The sequence below is a fragment of the Montipora foliosa genome, chromosome 2 (assembly GCF_036669935.1).
Source record: "Montipora foliosa isolate CH-2021 chromosome 2, ASM3666993v2, whole genome shotgun sequence".
Classification (NCBI taxonomy): Eukaryota; Metazoa; Cnidaria; class Anthozoa; order Scleractinia; family Acroporidae; genus Montipora; species Montipora foliosa.
The window spans coordinates 17,147,834-17,160,333 of NC_090870.1; the positions used below are offsets into that span (position 1 = coordinate 17,147,834).

Below are 12,500 nucleotides of genomic sequence, written 5' to 3' on the forward strand. Positions count from 1 at the left end.
GACGTCACAGCGGCATGTTATTGTTCCAAAACAAAGGAATGGCGACCATGATGGTGTATCAATCCTAATCCTCTGGGATTTGAACTCTGTTTGTATGCAAATACTTTCTAATTTCTTTTGTTTCAGTAATCCAATATGGCTGCTGGTCACGTGACTGAAAACGCTCCATATAGGAGATTTACTCCTTTACCTTGGTAATCTCTTGGTTATTTGCAAAATTAGCTGGATTATGAGAGCCATATTACACCTTGGTAATAAGCCATTTTTTAGTAAAATTTGTATAGCTCTTTGCGATTGTTGTGATAGTGAACCGTTGTAGTCGGTTGAGTGTACTTGAGAATGGGTATGCTCATGCAAAGAAGGGAAATAAACTGGAATATTGTCAGATTAAAGTTGCTCGTCAAAATGCATGTTTGGACTTATGTTGTTGTTATTTTTAATGGTTTTGACACCAAGGAAACTGGTATTTTTTTCTGTGATTTAAATTTAATCACAGGGCTGTGCTAAACCCAGTGATTAATGGCATACCTGTTTTTGAGACCTTGTAAAGTTTGGAATGCCCTTAGATCTGTAACTCTCCGATTTTAACTTGGGCTTTATGAGAAAGGATTGAGGCATGTTGATTGAATGTTTGTCAAAGTTTACATTTGAGGTAAAATTCTTGAAGTATATTAATTTTGGTCAACATTGTGCGTTATAGTTTTGGAAGTACTGTATTGTCCCGGTGGCTGGAGAGAAAACCAATTTTGACGTACAAAAACTGCCCCGCATAGCGGGAAATTTGCTTCATTTAGAAGGCAGGCTGGTCTAATGCGAATTGAGATTCCCCGGGTATGGGGGTGCGGGGCTTTCCCTGACTAATGCATTACACCTTCGAACATCTGCTTCCCTAATTCTCCGGTTAAACATGAAACGTTAGTGATGTATTGGTATTTTGTTAATTTAAACACAGGCAAATTATTTTGTCAGTTAACTTTCAGGCTACCGAGATGCAATTGTTTGCCTGGCATACACTTTCTTCAACAGCAACGGTGAATTGGTTCTTTTCTGATTTTAAAGCAATCCATTTTTAAGTTTTATACTTCTGGAACTCGATAACTGAGGAATAAAACTCAACAGCTATTACACCTTCGAACATCTGCTTCCCTATGATGTATTGGTTTTGTTAATTTAAACACAGGCAAATTATTTTGTCATGCAGTCAACTTTCAGTGCTACCGCGATGCTGACTTGGTGAGTTTGCCTGGCATACACTTTTCTCAGCAGCAACGGTGAATTGGTCTTTTACTAATTTTAAAAGCAATCCATTTTTAATAAATTATACTTATGGAACTCGATAAAAAAGGAATAAAAAATCAACATCTATTACACCTTCAAACATCTTTTTTTTCTCTCCGGTAAACATGAAAACGTTAGTGATGTATTGGTGTATTTGTTAATTTAAACAGAGGCAAATCCTTTGTCAGTGTGACTTTTAGGCTACAGAGAGGCAATTGTTTTGCCTGGCATACAAATTTTCAACAGCAAAACGGTGAATTGGTTCTTTTCTGGTTTTTAAAGCAATAAAATCTCTCGTTGTTACTTTCAACGAAATATACCGCATCATTATCATCAATTAGATACTCTAGTATAAATATAGCATTACTAGAAGATTCTACATGCGAACAAGCATGTTCGCAGGGTTAATAATTCTGCCCCGTCGCTTTGTTGAAGCTCGCTTTATTTCTCATTTATAACCCCGCGTTTACAATTATTTTTAAACAGAATAAACGCGTTTGACCTTACCTCGAGCCTTTTCGTTCCCAGTTAAAAAAAATCGCCAAATAGAGAATCAACTTAGCGGCCGCCATCTCGCTCAAACACATCTCTTTGTAACAACAAAGTGGAAAGCGGAAGAAGAAAAGAAACCCGGGGGGGGGGGGGGGGGGGGGGGTTCTCGTTACATGGTGCTCGTCGCAAATTTTGAAAAGAGATCCTGTCTTATGGTAGTCTCCTTGCGTGACTCCGGCACGAGCAGCTGCGAAGGAGACTAGTGTTCATGGCGTGATGTGAATTTTTTGCACCCCTAAGAGGTACCAATTATGGGTTTTAATTAGGCAAAATTAAAAAAGTAGTGAATTGTCGAATGTCTCCTGTCATACTTTTTCAGCCCAATACCCTAAAAGGTACCACTGAAGCTCCCGCTGTGCACATTTGAGGGTACCTTACAGTGACTAAGAGGTACCAAAACCGCTTTTTTTTCCTAAAAGGTACGACGAGCGCCCCCGTCCTTTTTATATGGGAGTCCCCCCCCCAGGAGCCCCAAATATGAAGAAGAAAAAGATATAGCTTTTTTGCAAGGGGCAGGGGCACCCCCGAATCTGTTCCTCACATTATCTGTTCCCCAGAGGAATCTTGCTGGCTGGCAAAAATACAGGTGTTTCGATGAGCTGGCTGGGAAATTTTGTCATTGATAGAGGTTTTGCCTGGGAATTACTGACTTTTTCTAAGCATTTCAACCCTTTTGTAGAAACTCGGAAGACAGGGCAGGGGCACCCAACGAATCTGTTCCTCACATTATCTGTTCCCCCAGAGGAATCTTGCTGGCTGGCAAAAATACAGTTGTTTCGATGAGCTGGCTGGGAAATTTTTTCATTGATAGAGGTTTTGCCTGGGAATTGCTGACTTTTTCTAGCATTTCCAACCCGAGCTGGCTGTAGAAAAATCGGAAGACTTAGAGCGACTAAAAAAAAAAAAAAAAGAAACCCTTTCCCTCTCCCAGAGTGATAGTCACAAACATACCACGGCTGGTCAGAGTGATTGCGCTTGCGGAAAAAAAAAATTTGTCCGGCACGGTTTGCGAAGGAGACTAGTGTCGCTCTTGTTCGGTCGTTTTGGATCGAGGGATTTTAAAGCGCGCGGAATTCCTGGCTGGGAAAATAAATTTGATCAGCTGGCTGGGAAACCAACCAATTTTATCTAGCTGGCTGGGAAATTTCTTGTGTGTCTTGCTGGGAAAAAGGAAACAGATAATTTTTCCCAGCAACACTGAAAAACACCTGAAAATGCCTTAATAACATTATTTTCATTAACTGGGGTATAATAATACATTTTACAACAAATTGGTCGTTGGGTGCCCCTGAAGGGGGGCTCAAGAAGAAGGTGAAGGTGACAGATTTAAAGTTCTTAGCCTCAACTTGTAATTTCGGTCTACTACGAGATTCCCTTGTACGTGATAGAATTAGCTGTGGAATTCGTATTACTTCCAAAGGAGCTATTAAAATCGCCTGACCTATGTAGATTTTGATAAATGCTTACGTGCTTGTCGTGTGTCAGCGAGCTGTCAAAGGAACAAACAAAAAGGCGATTGAATCTGCGGATGCGATCAACACAGTTGAACAGAAAAAGAACAAAAGAGGCAAGTCTCTTAGGCAAAAAGTAGAGAAAGAATGCTTCCAATGAGAAAAAGCGTCGCAAATGCAGATATTACGGAAAGAAACACGCAAAAAGAAAAAAGTGCCCCGCGTTTGGAAAAGAATGCGTCCGTGTGTCACAAGTTAAATCATCTGGCATCTGTCTGCAGATCTAGACAAAAGAAGTCCAAAATGACGCAGGGTCCGTGTGTACACCCCCCAATATCAAATCATCCCATATATAGGCCCCCAATATCAGGCCTCCCATATCAAGCCCCCCCCCCCCCCCCCCCCCCCCCCCCCCCCCATGAAGCAATGCCCTGAAATCCTTCATCACAGTGTCTTTGCAAATCTCAAATGACCACTACCAAAGCTTCATTAGCTCGGTAGGGTTATTCGAAGCCTCTGCTAATGACTCTCCCCATACAGTCTACCTTGTTGGGCTCCTCTCGATTCACATTGTGATTCGGCCCTAATTTTATCCAACTTCATGTTTCTCTGGGGCGACGTTTTCACAGCTTCGCGATTTCCATTTCAGTCTCAAGAGTCTCACTTTACTGATTAATTGCGTTAGCAACAGCCAAGTTCAGCGCATGTCCATAGCAATGGACATGCGTACCCTTTGTGGGCCATTTTTGGTTTAGCTGAACTTGAGATCCGGGATGTTATTCAAGGCCTTCATTAGTGGTGCGACGCTATTTATTTCCCCAGCCATGGTGGACACACCATCGTAACATTGACCGCTTGCGTTTTCAATACGTTGAGACATGCTAGTTGGAGCTGCTGCGATGTGGTGTACGGTTGCTCTCTCCCTCTCCATGGGATACATGCCTTTGAAGTCTTCATGTACCAAGTTTTCGTCAACCCAGCGAATGCACACAACTAATTGTTCTTTGTTGGAAATGTCCGCTGTCTCGCCTGCCATGATGGTAAAGAAAGCAGCGTCTGTATCTCCTTGGAAATTTTGCACAACATAGGTAGACCCATAATCTCCAATTTTTTTCATTTTGAATGTCTGGAGAGGAGTATTTATCGCCTTTGCACATCAACCAGTCCATAATTTCAGGGTTGCCTTGACCACGCAGTTTCAGCAACTGGTAGAAATTGGAATTTTCTTCGCTTCCTGTTTCTAAATTCCAAGTACTCCTTGTAGATATGTCCAGGTTTGACCCTAATTAGATGCACGCGGATTTCAATAAGGGTCATGGAGTGTCTCCTTGCTCTTCTCGCCAACTTGGCTTGTTGCGTGCAAGGCTAACAAGTATCAAGTATAAGTCCATAGGCAGAAATAATTCCTTAGACCTCATTCGCAGTAGGGGAAGGGAAATCAGTTGTCTTTTTGGGCCAGGAAATATGGGTATCTTCGTTATGAAACGTTCGTGCATCGCTCATCTGAAGTCACTTCAATGGTGTTTCAAAGATCAGTTATATACAGTGACACACACATTTTGACGTCATCTGTGATCTATTACTGAACAGACGCACGGGCAACACGGCCGAACAGCTAAAACGTTGTTAAACCGAGTCGAGCCAGTTAGAAGTTCATCCCACTGTTCTTGCTTATTATAAATATATCTAGCTGATCTTATGAAAAACCGGCTCATCACCATAGAAATGTATCTGTCTTCAAATTACTAAGTCAGACAGTCAGTCAGCCATGGAATTAGCCAAAATCAAACAAGTTTCTTTGATTAATGAAAAACGAAAATCATGTTTGCCGGATATTAAATTTGTCTTATATAGCCGGTTCAACATAACTCTCTTGAATGCTAGAGCATTCAAGATTTGTATTTTGCTGCCTTGCATGAAACTGAAAAAAAAACTCATGAGCTTTTCGTAGCTCGGGGAACTTCACTTATACTTCAAATAGGAAACTGCTAACACAGTCATAGACAAAGCAAAAGCAAAATTGTCTTATAAATCATGAGCTGCATATTTAATGCAAATTTCTTTTGTTTTACATGTTCTGTTCGATTGATTTTCTACGTTTAAATGTATAGCACCAAAATAATCTAAGGACAAGAACTCTGGATGCAAAAATGTTGAATACGTAGTTCACAATATTTCTCGTAAGAAATTGTAAATGTGATTTAACATTGCCCCGTCTTCAGGCTTATAAACTTTACGCATCCACCATAGTTAATAGAGGGGAATGGTTATGAAACCCGTCAAATTTCTTTGTTGTGTGTGTTTCTCCTCTTTTTTGGCCTTGACCGTGCAAAAAACACAATAGTTGTTTAATCCACACTGAGGAACTAACCAATAAGAATGTGTTGGTTACGTAATTCATGCATAGTGTATGAGTGCAAAACAAAAAGATTGTGCACGGTCGTGGACATTCCAACCTAAAACTTGGCATCTTTGTTTGCTACTTTCATGTTTGCCGAGCTTCAAAACCAGTCCCCCCTATTAACTATGCATCCACTAACGGTCTGTACTAATTATTTTGTCATTATGACACAATGCTCCGTCAAAAACATACATGTAGTAACTGATTTCACCCAGCGTTATGAGCAAAGCCAACTGCACATTACAAGCCATGGCGTAACTAATAAAACTGCTTAAATTCGGATCCTCCCAAGTGATAGTAATTTCTGCCTTTAAAACTTGAACTCGACGTAACGACAGTAAATCACTTTCTTTTTGCGTTTTTCGAGGTCACAGCATATTCCTTGCGGAGATCAAAGTCTTGCTGCCAGGAAAAAAAAAGGAGATGAAATTAGTCTAGCAATACAAGGTGTATCATATATCACAGACAGACAGCAGCTTTCTTTAAAGTTCGTGAAAGAAGACTTGGGTACAAGATAGAAATAAGCCCGGTTATTGTTGGATGTTTTGGGGCTAGTATGGAACAGTTAGTAAAATATGTTGAGAAACTGATCTTCGCACTGCACTATAATGATGGATTATGATGGTACATCTGAATCAAAGGCAAATCAAGGCAATAAGTAGGGCTTAGGCCCGTGAACAAGGGTAATTGTACATAGATTCAATAATGCTAATGACAAACAATCCCCGTGACGACCATGATGACGATTCCGCTTTTTTTTTTTTTTAAGAGCTACGGTTTCTAAACCACACGCAAAATATAGTAGGGAATGGAGAGGTAGACACCTACCTCAGAAATAGCATCACCAGCATACAGGTGTCACATATTTGACGTGTTGAACCATAGTTAATAGATGGGGTTGAACTGCGGATAAAAACAAGTGTTTCAGTTCAAGAAAGTGCCTATAAAATTGCTTTTTATTTCAATATTTTCAACGTTTCCCCCCGGCCAGTTAATTAATAAACTGATTACTCCTTTATAATTAAGCTAAAAAAAACCCAGCTTGATCCTAGTTTTTCCTTTTTGACTGAATGCGGTTTAGGATTGTGAAGTTGGTTTCCCATTCTTGACATAAAAACAGAAAAGAATTGTCATTGGTTTCCCATTCTCTTGACATAAAGACAGAAAAGAATTGTCATGAGTCACCCAGATGATGTTAAATCGTGTAGTTACAGACACTTACAAAGAGAAATTAAATCACTTCATTACGATTGCTCATTAATGACACACAAATGTCGGCTATGAGCACGCGCTTTCAACCTTCTCAAAACGCTCAAACTTGTTCCTGTTTTCTGCGTTGACTAACTGACAGGTACACGAAAAGGTCTCAGGTCATAGGTCACAGATGAAAATAAGTTCTATTTTTACGAAATTCCACTCTCAGCGAGAAGTGCCGACATCAACTTGGGTCCCATCATTTGCATGTCATTGTTTCATCATGTTCCCAGTAAATCTTAGTCTCAATTGCAACTTAGATGAAGATGCTTTCCGGTTCATTTGGGCCGCAATTGGCATCCCATTGGAGGGCCTGAGAGACCAATACAAGGGCCTGAAACGAGGCTCTTGGGGGATGGGGGGCGGGGATATCCTCGCGTGTTGGAAATGACGGATAACATACATGATGTATTGCTGATATTTTTTTTTTGCTTAGTTGTCATTACTACTTCCTCGATCTTTTGCTTATATTCAAACCAAGTGAAAACTTTGAAAAGTCACAATAACAAAACTAAGTCGAATCCCTAATAGCGTAGTTGGAAAAATTATTATTTTTTCCTACTGTTCATAAGCGATTTTGCAGGAGGCTCCTGTAAGCGTTATTAACTTTGAGCAATCAAATAAGTGTTTGGTTTTTTTTTTTGCTCATTCTTTTGTGGAGATGTATACAGTGATAAACCTAAACTTTGTGATTAATTTGACATAGTCTTATTCAAACCATGAGTTCTTCAATTTGAGAAAGTAGTGCAGTCGGATGAAGAAGCGATTCCTTGTAATGTCCTCTTCATTAATTAATTCCAGCGCCACATAATTTGGTTATATTCTCTTTGTGATTTGTATTCTTTTTCTTGTAATATTTTTCTTTTGCCTGATATTGTCACCCTTTTATCAATTTGGTTGTCAGCTTCTTTCACTTGTTCTCTGTTTGCAGCATTTCTTGACTTTGGCGAAAATATTAACTGCTGTGCTGGGTTGAATCGAACTTCTGTGCTGCTAATAAATTCGACTTTTTCTTCTTCTCCTTCAATGTGACAACTTCTTCTCGTTAATTAAACTGCAAAAGTTTTCCTGTTCCATTAGACCATACCAGTGGATTCCGCGGTTTACCGCGAACACATTTAATGTTGTGTTTGCGGCAAAGTCAGTCATCACTTTACTCACAAATATTTTCCGAGAGCCATATTTCTTTGAAATGCGGAGAGAATCATGTTAAGATGCTGATCATTGCAGTTACTACTTAACGTTATTTGAGCAGCAACGAAAACAAAGCCTGAATTACCGTATTTACTCGAATAGACGCCGCGGCGTTTATTTCATTTTTCGCGATTCAGCTGCGCGGCGTTTATTCGAGGGCGGGTCTTTTCGGGGGCGGCGTCTATTCAAAAATCACTTGATTCAGTTGAGGTAATTGCTAAATATCGTACTACGTATGGTAAACTTTTTTTTTTACTAGGTAACAGTAACAAACAAACTTTGTGCACGAGTCACTGGAAAGCGAAAGAGAGAAGTCGGCCTTGTAGCACCCAGCGAAGTTCTCTGCATTAACAGCAGAATTACGCGTTGCAAAAATTTTGAAAGAGAAGTTAACACAAGAGCAAAAAAGTACAGTCACTTTGAACTCAAAAATGTTGTTCTAAAAGAAAATAAATTTCCATTGCTGGTTTAAACTTGAAATAGACTTTTCTTTAATAATTATTAGAAATCATTATTTCCTCAAATAAACGCCGCACCGTCTATTCGGGGGCGGCGTCTATTAATATTTTGAGTCTCAAGTGCGGCGTCTATTTGAGGGCGGCGTCTATTCGGGGGCGGCGTCTATTCGAGTAAATACGGTAATACTTTTCAGACTTTTCCATTGTCAGATTGCAACTTGTGTGGAAACCCCACCATCCATGCCAGAATAGACGTTCTAGGGTTCTGGAAAACTTCTGATGCCGTCCTATATGTCTGAGAAGAGAAGAGAATAGCCTCTCACGCAGACACTCTTAGGGATTCGTCACGCGTTCCTCCCCCCACGAGCGTCTGCTGAAACGAGCACACATTTCTTTCCCTTTGTTAAGGGCCCACTGACGTATTTTTTCTGGTGCGTTGCTAAGGATGTAATGGTTAAGTAATTGAGAGAGAGTTTGGCATTATTTTGGTCAGTTTCCAACTTTTGTAAGCCAATGACCCTAAATATGACGTCATCATACCACGCCCATGGTCACGTGACCAATAAATGAAAACTCTAAATTTGTCCCCGTGCTACGCAATTTGGATATTTAATCGATGGTTTGATAATTTGTATTCGTTTTTGCATCCAGCCAAGCATGGCTTTTTTTTTTTTTTGAAAAATGTTCATTTTAAAGACATAAACGATACTGAAATATCCATAACTTTTTCAAAAAAGATGTTTTTTTAAAAATCAATGCTTAGCTATATTTTTGTATTTGGAGGTGAAACGTGCCATGTAAAAAAAAAACTTAATTCAATTTAAAACCGCCGGAAATTTAGCTTTTTTCTCAAAACGGAAGTTGGTTCGTTTACGCATGCACAGGTGATCTGAGAACGAGCGCGAGGAGGTAAGGGCGAGGAAAAACCTTCGATGGAAACAACAGTTGTTTCGGTGACTTTTGCTTGTGAGTGGGTTTTCTTGTCAGCTCATGATATGATGACGTCAGTTTACCGGAAGTAACATTTCACTTCCTTAGCAACGCGCGAAAAATCCGTCTGTGGGCCCTTAAGGTACCACAGACGGATTTTTCGCGCGTTGCTAAGGACGTGAAATTTTACTTCTGGTGACTGACGTCATCATATTGTGAGCTGAACAGAAAACCCACTCACCGACCTGGAAAATTTGATAACAATCTCCTAATTGTTGTTTGCATCGAAGGTTTTTCCTCGCCATTCCTCACGTTGTTCTCAGATCAACTGCGCATGCGTAAATGAACTGACTTCCGGTTTGAGAAAAAGCTAAATTTCGGCGGTTTTTATATTGAATTAATTTTTTTTTAGATGGCACGTTTCATCTCCAAATACAGAATAAAGATAAGCATTGATTTTTTTAAATCATCTTTTTTGAAAATGTTATGGGTATTTCAATCGTTTATCTACGGTGGCCCGTTAAGGACATGGCATTTCATGATCAGTTTTCCTTCTTCAAATTTGAAATTTTGAGTTTAAAAACTCGAAATTTTGAGTTTCGAAACTCGAAATTTTGAGTTCAGAAACTCGAAATTTCGAGTTTAGAAACTAGAAATTCTGCGTTCACAAACTCGAAATTTCGAATTTGTTAACTCACGCTCGGAGTAAAATACAAACTGCAGACAAGGGGTAAAATGCAGACTAAGGTTATAATTTAGCTGTTGAAAAAGGCCAAACCCTCAGAAGTGCTAACCTTAGGCCTAATTACTGAGGCGCAAAACAATATTTGGGCTTAATTGTTAGCACTTCTAAAGGGTGGGGTTTTACAACAGTTAAATTATAGCATTAATCTGCATTTTACCCCTAGTCTGCAGTGTGCATTTTACACTGACTGACCAGTTTCCAACATCGAAATTCGAGAGTTTGTGAACACAAAATTTCGAGTTTCTAAACTCGAAACTTCGAGTTTCTAAACTCAAAATTTCAAGTTTGAAAATCTGATCACGAAATGCCATGTCCCTTACGTGCCACCGTATTTATCTCTTTAAAAAGAACATTTTTCAAAAAAAAAAAAAAAAAAAACCACCATACTTGGCTGGATGCAAAAAACGAATAAATTATCAAACCACTGATTAAATACCCAAATTGTGTAGCACGTAAACAAATTTAGAGTTTTCTTTTGTTGGTCATCGGACGATGGGCGTGACATGATGACGTCATATTTAGGGCCATTGGTTTACAAAAGTTGGAAACTGACCAAAATAATCCCTAATTCTCTCAAATTACTTAACCATTACATCCTTAGCAACGCAATCCAAAAAAACACGTCAGTAGGCCCTTAAGAAACTGTCATCTGGAAATAACGTGCGGGTTACTTAGGAAGCAATCAGCGCTGTGTAGATCTTCCCTTGGAGCGTCAAATGCGTCAACTTCTTCTGAAAGGGACGAAGCCTTTTTAAAATATTCCTCAGAAACATTAATTTAAATGCTTAACGAATGGATGGGGAACTGCTTAGTCGGCGGACTACAATGGTCGTCGGTGTGGCTTTTTTTTCTGGCATATATTTGCTTCAGATTCCACGCTTTTGAAGTTGAAAATAGTTGGTATGGCATCATCTTTAAGGTCAAGTCTTTGAGGCTTGAAAGCCGGACCAAGCAAACTCCTTACTGCCAGATTTTGTTTGAAGCTGCATGGTGTGAAATGGTCTGCACAAACGCGTGAATATTTGGTAGGTTCAAACGATTCCCTTCTAAGTTTTATGAGCCCATTCTTTCCGTAGTTTTAGGTTGTCAGGAAACTTGAACGTGCTTACTTTAGACTTAGAATTCTTCATGCAATTTATTGCAGCACAAAACAACATTATTTTCCGCTAAAGAGGATACTGAATTTTATAAGATTTGTATCCCGCATTTTTCCAGCACGCCAACAGTGACGTCACAACTATTATTTCCGATGAATTTCCCGACAATTGACCCGACCGCTCCACGACCATGAAAGCCGAAAAGAAGCTCTTTTCAAAAGCTATAAATTTCAATTAAATTTGACTGAAGAAAAAAAGGTCAAATTTTGGGGGTCATTAAACTTAATGGCCAAACAGAATAAATTCATTGTCTGGCGAAGACAAAAATAGGAAAAGCAATGTGTCGAAATTGTGCAAATTGATCTAAATTGATGTAAATGTGTGAGGTTAGTTCCAAAAATAGAAAGATACGGGCAAAGGTTGACTCAAGCATGTAGTGCATATGGAGGCTCTTATTCATTGTCTCTTGCAGAAATGTATCTATTCTTGGTTTTCACGTGACGTCATCAAAACTAAAAAAATAAGGAATTATCAATCCTTTTGAGATTTTAGTTTAGTTACTTATTAGAACAGCTGAAGACTTTTCACAAATTTCAGTTTGAATAGGGTTTTTTCGTCTTGTGATAAAGCAAGGTTGAATTTCTAAGCTTTTGCGTGACACGATATTAAAATTGCGGGCGAGAATGCTATCACGTAAGTTAAAAAAGTGACTTATCCGCTGAGATGTTGCAATCTGAACAGTCCTTGTATAAGTACTCACATAGATGTTTACGAGCCTCAGAAGACGCCTACTGGCTTTTTATAGCAAAACTCGATGACATATGTTTTTGTCAGCTTCCGGCCGCCATATTTGTGCTCCTGAGAGGGACACAAACATGGTGTCTCCATACGAAGCCTTTTATATTTGAGTAAGACACTTCTTCGAATATCTCCCGCACGAAACATCGCACAGACGAGAACCTTTGTGAGACTGTTTGAATATTCATCTTCTTTTATCTTTATCTCTTTGATTCTTGACTTTATTTGTTGAATGGTTTTGATGATGGTGTGTGAAAGTGGAAGGAAGTTTTGAAGTTTTGACTCTTCGAATGAGTTTGGGTTAAATTAAAGCGATATATTGTTGAAAAATCTAAAGTTATC

At 39.3% G+C, this 12,500-nt stretch overlaps 1 protein-coding gene and 1 long non-coding RNA gene across 2 annotated transcripts in view; both read right to left on the reverse strand.

Moving 5' to 3' along the window:
* The window catches only part of LOC137991265 (uncharacterized), a 94,405-nt gene that overhangs the window by 49,236 nt on the left and 32,669 nt on the right, over positions 1 to 12,500 (reverse strand). The gene's annotated exons all lie outside the window — the stretch shown is intronic.
* LOC137992575 (uncharacterized) overlaps positions 5,302 to 12,500 on the reverse strand; it is a 7,788-nt gene continuing 589 nt past the window's right edge. Inside the window, exons 2-3 of the long non-coding RNA XR_011121719.1 lie at positions 6,511 to 6,585; positions 5,302 to 6,084 (exon numbers count right to left, since the gene is read on the reverse strand). This is a non-coding gene — a long non-coding RNA (uncharacterized lncRNA). The remainder of the gene's footprint in view (positions 6,085 to 6,510; positions 6,586 to 12,500) is intronic.